Raw genomic sequence first — 7,249 nt, 5'->3', positions numbered from 1 at the left:
GATAAATCCGGGGCACTACTCTATCTTGGTGATTCTCACCTAGTTTACCTCCAGTCCTATATTTACTTAGCTGATTCTTAGTTCCATTTCACTCTTTAAACCTTTTTATCTAGTTAGATATTAGAAGAACAACGATTAATAAAAGCTTACCAGTCTCTGTGGATTGCACTACCTAATCCCATTCGGTACACTTTACTACTTGTATGACCTGTGCACTTGGGGTTACTCAAAGGGCATATCAAGTTTTTGGCGTCATTGCCGAGGACTAACAACTTTTAGGAAATTTAGGATTTTAGTAATCTAACCATTATCTTTCTTTTCTTTGTATATATTTTATTCTTTTGCTCCTTCTTTGTAATCTAACTCTTTTATTCATTCTTTACTTCTGGAGGGCCAAGATATGGATGAATTGCTTGCAGCAATGGGGACTCATTTATGTCTCCCAATGGTCATCATCCAAGTTACTCTCAACCTAAGCCAGGTTTGGTGGATCTACTGACACACTACATACAAGTCAATTATACAAGGGCACAGTAGTTTGGGGAATTGTTGCCCAACATTCAAGAAGATCCAGTGTGGTTGTTGACACACCCCTTGCATATGACCCGCAAGTGCACGGGTTTGTCGAAGTAATAATACCTCAGTGAGTGGGTAGTCGAATCTACAAGGAATAGTGATCAGAAACACAAAGATTTCTAATTAACTAATGTGAAGATGAATCAATAGTAGTGTGAACAAAATCAATATAAAAAGAACTAAAGAAAATAAGAAAGAGAAGTGCAATAAAATGAGAGGAAAAGCAATCGATGAAAAGTGGGGCACTCGGACATTGCTCCCATAGGACTATTGTTCCAAGTGCAATACAAATCATTACACATCCTAAATGATGTCTAATGAGTCATGGATATCTTTAAACACACAGTCCCAGAATTTAAGGTCAACCGTGACTAACCCTACACTATACCCCGGTGGAGAAATCTCTCAGTCTCGACACCTCACACTATGCTAGGTTGCTTTAGGCTCTAGGGATTCCAAGTGATAAACCCTATTCCCTAATATAGATCTAACCCTTTGGTCCAGGTGAAAGATTCTTAATCACAATTAAGTCCCAAATACTAAGGATTACTTCAACGCTTCACTCTGTTGCTCATGCAGCTAAGCCCCAGCAGAGTTCATCTCTTAGCACTTTACTTTATTGTGACCGCAAAGAACTCTTGCAACATGGAGGTAGGGTAAATCATACCAGATGGGAAGGGGATGCTCTGCTAGCTCTCGACTCACCCTCTCAATCCTCTCCAATCTAGCATTGTCTAACCCTCATGGTGTGTCACTCATCCACAAGGATTATCAAAATGGATTTTCAACCCTAGTGTCACTCTAAGCGAAAATCAACACATCAAGCATTCAAGATTGAAACTCAATTAAAAACATTAATTAAGGAAAGCATAATAAAAGGTCAAAGAAACAATATCATCCTAGGGTTTACAAGTCCAAGCACCCACTAAGTGTTTAGCTCTCCATAGAGAAAAATACAATCAACAATGAAGTCAAAAGTAAAGAGATGCAATCCATGAATAAAACTCCCTTGGTAATCATGTCAATGGTCTTGTGGAGTAGCCTTGGTCTCTTCAAAGGTTCCCTCATCAAGCCTAGGGCACACCTCGCCGAATCGATGCCGATAAAAGCTCCCCCAATAACTATCTTCCGGCAGAAGACGGTGTAGAAGTACATAGAACCACTCCAAAAACCTTCCCAAAGCCTCTCTAAACCCTAGCTGCAAGCCTCTCCAAAATTGTGGAAAAAATGGAGAAAGAATGCAAAAAAGGATTCCCAAATCAGTACAATTTATGCCTTTTTAAAGGGGTGGAATCAGGAATCCACATGAGTGTGTGGAATTTCCACACGCTCGTGTGAATCTGTAGGAACCTAATTTTCTGTGGCCTATGAACAGTAATTGCTATAGTAAATTGCTATACTGATTTGCTGCTTTGGCTCCTTTCTTCTCTATTTAGCTCCATAATTCTATAGTAAATTCACAATCTACTTTGGCCCTTTTCTTCTCTATTTAGCTCCACAACCCTATATGCGTAAAAGAACACAAAAACACAAGTATTAGCGATAAAACCTAATAAAAGTAATGCTCATCGTAAGAAAAGAATACTTCATATTCTTTATACACAAACACTTATCAGTTGTGCAACTTTAAAGTTGAAGCTTTACATTCTATGAAGAAAGCCCACTCCTAACTCAAGATATGTCAATTTGATTCAAGATGAAATATACTATAGGCGATTGGAATATTTTGAGGCAGGAGGATGATATTCCACAAGAGGCGCTCACATCGAAATCAAGTACTTCAGCTGAAAATCAATTTCTAGATGGGTCTAATGATAATGTTGAAGCAATTGGGTGTGATACTTTTCATGAATTGAGGGAAGAAACTCCAATTCTGATTGAGACTTGGGACATGCAAGGAAGTGGAATTTATGAAGCTTATGAGCAGAATTCAATAGTGCCACTTCATGATCCTATTCTAGAAGAGTTTCACGTGACAATAATCAGTTCCATGTCATACTTGACTGTCATGCAAAATGGGTAGTTTTTAAAATCCTTGGAGTGGCAGAGTTCACCTATTATAGTAGTGATTCTGCATCACCACCTCATCTAATTTCAACCACATTTCATAGGCCCATTACAGAATGGCACCTACAAAGCTAAAGGAGATGAAAAAGCAAATTAAAGACTTTCTTGAGAAAGGTTTCATTCAACCTAGTGTTTCGCCATATGGTGCTCCAGCTTTTTTTGTGAAGAAAAAAGATGGCAGATAAGTTCTTATGTATAAGTAATACGAACTATACTTTTCTTACATTGAGTATTACTTTTATCAGATTTTATAGCTCATTCATGTGTATTTGTGTGCTTTTATGCATTTAGGGTTGTGGATACAATTTTGGACAAAAGAAAGCAAAAGTAGATCGTGGACGCACTTGTAGATGAAATTCTTAGGTTGAACAAAGGTCAAGATACAAGTTGTGCTCATTGAAATGTGGGTGTATGCCAACCTTCATTAGGCTCAAGAGAATACACAAAGTCGAGGGATACAAAGATAGTCACACTCATATATTCTGACTTGTGCACCATTGTTAAGAGCTTCATCAATGTGGTTTCATGGAAGACGCAACTTGATCTACTGCATGGATGTGTGCCCATTCATGCGGCCTCAATGAAAAGAGTGAATTCAGGAGCATCTGGTAAAGTATTATAGCAGTTATTATTTACAGCGCATAGGAAAAGAAGTTCTAGAAATCCACACTGCCTTGTGGAAATTCTACACGCCCATGTGGATGCCAGATTTTAGCACTATAAATATCGCTTTGAGAGTTTTATTTGGAGATCTTCTTCCTATCTTTAGCCCATCTTCTGGGGAGAGTGCGGCTAGGGTTTGGAGATGCTTTTGCTTGGTTTTAGGAGTGGTTCTATAGCATTTGACATTGAGTTCTTTTGGAGGAGAACTATTGGGGAAGCTTTTATTGGCATCGATTTGGTGAGGCCTGCCATAGGTTTGACAAGGGAACCTTTGGAAAAGATGAAGCGGCTCCACAAAACCATCGATACGAACTACAAGGGGGTTTCCTCTATGGATTTATTGCATTTACTTTTGATTTCATTGTTGATTTTATATTGCTCCATGGAGAGCTAAACCTCTAGTGGGTGCTTGGACTTGTAAACCCTATGATGATTTTGTTTCATTGACTCTTATTATGTTTCCTTTAATTGATGTTTTAATTGAGTTTCAATGTCGTGTGCTTGTTGATTTGATTTTCCCTTAGAGTGACACTAGGGTTGAGAATCTCTCTAGGTAACCCTTTGAAGTGGTGACAACTTCATTAGGGTTAGACTTAGCGAGATTGAAGAGGGCTGAGAGGGTGAGTCGAGAGATAGCGGAACATCCTCTTTCCCTTCCTACGTGATTTATCCTACCTCCACATTCTATTAGTTCTTTACGATCGCAATAGAGTGAAGTGCCAAGAGATAAACTCCACTAGGGCTCAATTGCGTGAGCAACAAAGTGTTGAAGTAATCCTTGGTGCTGGGGCTTAATCGTGACTAAGGGTCTTTCACCTAGACCAAAAGGTTAGACCTATACTAGGGAATAGGCTTTATCACTTGGAATCCCTAGAGCTTCAAGCAGTCTCACACAGTGTGAGGTGTTGAGACTATTCCTTTCTGCCTAGGCATAGTGTAAAGGGCTAGTCACGGTTGACCTTAGGTTTGGGACCATGTGTCTTTGGATTACCATGAGTCATTAAACTTTGATTAGGAGGCATAATATTAGTCTTGCACTTGAAACAATAGTCCTAGGGTGAGTGTGATAAATGCTTGTGTGATAAGAATGTGAAGTGTTCTTTCCTTATCATGAGCATTACTTTTATCATGTTTTAGCGCTAATACTTGTGCATTTGTGTTCCTTTTATGCATATAGTGTTGTGAAGCCAAATGTTAAAGAAAGAAGCCAATGTAGATCGTGAACGCACTATTTGGAGAAAATCTTGAGAAGGGTCAAATGCGAAGACATAAGTCAAGTTTAAGATGCGAGATTGTATGCCAACCTCTGTGTATTCAAACTAGCATAATGGTTTGGAGGGGCACAAAGGCAGTCACATTCGAGTATCCTGGCTTGTGCATTGATAGCAAGACCTTCACCAATGAGGCCGGTTATTGAAAAAGGCAAAGCGATCTATGACGTGAACATGTGCCCGTTGATGTTACCTCGATGGAAACATGGATTCGGGAGTGTTTCAGGCCGATACTGTAGCAGGGTACTATAGCAAATACTGTAGCAAATTATTGTAGCAGGTGTTGTTCACAACTGGCTGAAAAAGAGAATTACAAAGAATCCATATGGGCGTGTCGAAATTATCCACGCCCGTGCAGAAATTCCACAGGCCGTGTGGCAAATCCACAGGGGTGTGTGGATGCCCGATTCCGCCTTAATTAAGCCGTGATTCAGCCCCGATTTCAGGATTCTTTTCTCCATTCTTTCCCAAACTTGAGAGGGGGCTGCGGCTACGGTTTTGAAATATATTGGCAGGGTTTTCAGAGAGGTTTTTTGGCTTCGACATCGCTCTCCACTTTAAAGAAGGTTATTGGGAAAGCTTTCATCAGCACCGATCCGGCGAGCTGTGTCCTAGGCCAGACAAGGGGACCTTTGGAGGAGACAAGGCTTCTCCACAAGATCATCATCATGACTATTGATAGGGTTTTTTATGGATTACTTGTTTTTACATTCGATTTCATTGTTAACAGTAACTAGCTCCATGGAGAGCTAAACCCCCTAGTGGATACTTGGATTTGTGAACCCTAGGATGTATTTGTTTCATTAAACCTTCTATTATGCTTTCATTAATTGATGTTTTATTTGTGTTCCAATCTTGAATGCTTGATTGATTGAATCCTCCCTTAGAGTGACACTAGGGTTGGGAGTTCATATTTGTAACCCTTGTGAGTGAGTGACACACCACGAGGGTTAGACAAAGCTAGTTTGGAGAGGGTCGAGAGGATAAGTCGAGAGGTAGCGGACCGTCCCCTTTCCCCTCTGATGTGATTTATCCTACCTCCATTTCCTTGATCTCTTTGCGGTCATAGTAGAGTGAATGGGCTAAGGGATGACTTTCCGTTGGGACTTAGTTGCAGAGTCAACGAAGTGAAGCGTTAAAGTGATTTTAGCACCTAGGGCTTAATTGTGACTAGGGACCTCTCACCTGGACCAAATAGTTAGGTCTATTTCTAGGAAGAGAGTTTATCACTCAGAATCCCTAGAACTCCATGTGATTCTATTCGAGTACGTGGTGTTGAGATTGTTCGATTTCTCCTCTGTGACATGTTATAGAGTTAGTCACGGTTGACCTTAGATTTGGGACCGTGTATTGAAAGATTTCCATGACTCATTATTGCATTAGTTGGGAGGCATAATTATCAGTTTTGCACTTGAAACGATAGTATTAGGCGGAATAATATCCGAGTACCCCATTTATATCGATTACCTTATCTCTCAATTACTTGTGCTTTTCTCTCTTGTTTTTTTATTCTTGGTTACATTACATCTTGTCAACACAATTCATCTTCACTTGGTTAAGAAACAATTTAACTATTTTTACTCCCTACTTTATGTGGATATGATACCCACTCACCTGGGATTTTATTACTTGACAAACCCGTGCACTTGCGGGACATACGCAAGGGGTGTTGTCAAGTTTTTGGCACCGTTGCCATGGAGTCGGCGCTTAGAGATACTTTGCACTTTGTTTCTTAGCCATTCTTTCATTCATTCTATTTCACATCATCTTTTTCTATCATCATTCTGATTTATTCTTCTTCTTTTGGTATAGCTCCAGGTTATGACCCGAGGGAACCCTTCGATATTAATTGAAAGAGATCACGAACTTGAACGTACACTCCGAAGAAAAGGGAAAGAACCTGTGCAAGAACCGTCAAATCTAGCTGAAGTGGAAGTTGACGGATCTGACAACATGGCTGAGCAGAATGAACAACAGTGAACATTATCTGATTACGCCAGATCGTCAGTACTGGGGACACAATCTAGTACTGTGCGACCCCAATTACAGCTTCAAACTTTGAGCTGAAACCATTATTCATCTAGATGATTCAGCAGTTAGCGCAGTTCAATAGTTTGGCCGATAAGGATCCAAACAACCACATAGAGAACTTCTTAGAAGTTTGTGATATGCTGAAGATTAACGGTGTATCAGATGATGATATTAGATTGAGGGCTTTCCCATTTTCTCTCTAGGTAAGAGCCAAGCAGTGGCTTCATTCCAAGCCAAAAGCATCCATCATGACTTGGAATGAGATGGTCGAAGCTTTTCTTGCTAGATACTTTCCTCTGGGAAAGTTGGCCAAGCTTCGCAATGAGATATCGTCGTTCGTACAGATGGAATTGGAATCATTGTTTGAGACATGGGAGCATTTCAAGGACCTTTTGCGGAGGTGCCCACAACACGGATTTCCCGAATGGATGATCATTCAAACTTTCTAAAATGGGTTGAATCTTAGTACAAGGCTATTGCTAGATGCCACCGCGGGAGGTACAATGGGGAGTAAAACCCTGGAAGAAGCCCGACAATTAGTAGAAGGCATAGCCATGAACAGTTATCAGTGGAATGCACAGGAAAGGAAGAAGGTGGCTGGGCTACATAAAATAGATGCAGTCACTTCTTTGGCAGCCCAA

The 7,249-nt window shown here is 40.3% G+C and overlaps 1 non-coding gene across 1 annotated transcript; it reads right to left on the bottom strand.

The window, feature by feature from the left end:
- Window positions 1-6,919: 6,919 nt before the first annotated feature.
- On the bottom strand, window positions 6,920-7,026 carry LOC120281489. The gene has a single exon (XR_005542629.1). It is a non-coding gene; the product is annotated as a small nucleolar RNA R71 (small nucleolar RNA).
- Window positions 7,027-7,249: the final 223 nt, after the last annotated feature.

This window comes from Dioscorea cayenensis, chromosome 17 (genome assembly GCF_009730915.1).
Source record: "Dioscorea cayenensis subsp. rotundata cultivar TDr96_F1 chromosome 17, TDr96_F1_v2_PseudoChromosome.rev07_lg8_w22 25.fasta, whole genome shotgun sequence".
In the NCBI taxonomy this organism is placed as follows: domain Eukaryota; kingdom Viridiplantae; phylum Streptophyta; class Magnoliopsida; order Dioscoreales; family Dioscoreaceae; genus Dioscorea; species Dioscorea cayenensis.
Note: the sequence above shows the minus strand (reverse complement) of the source record. Positions and strands in the feature narration are given on the sequence as shown.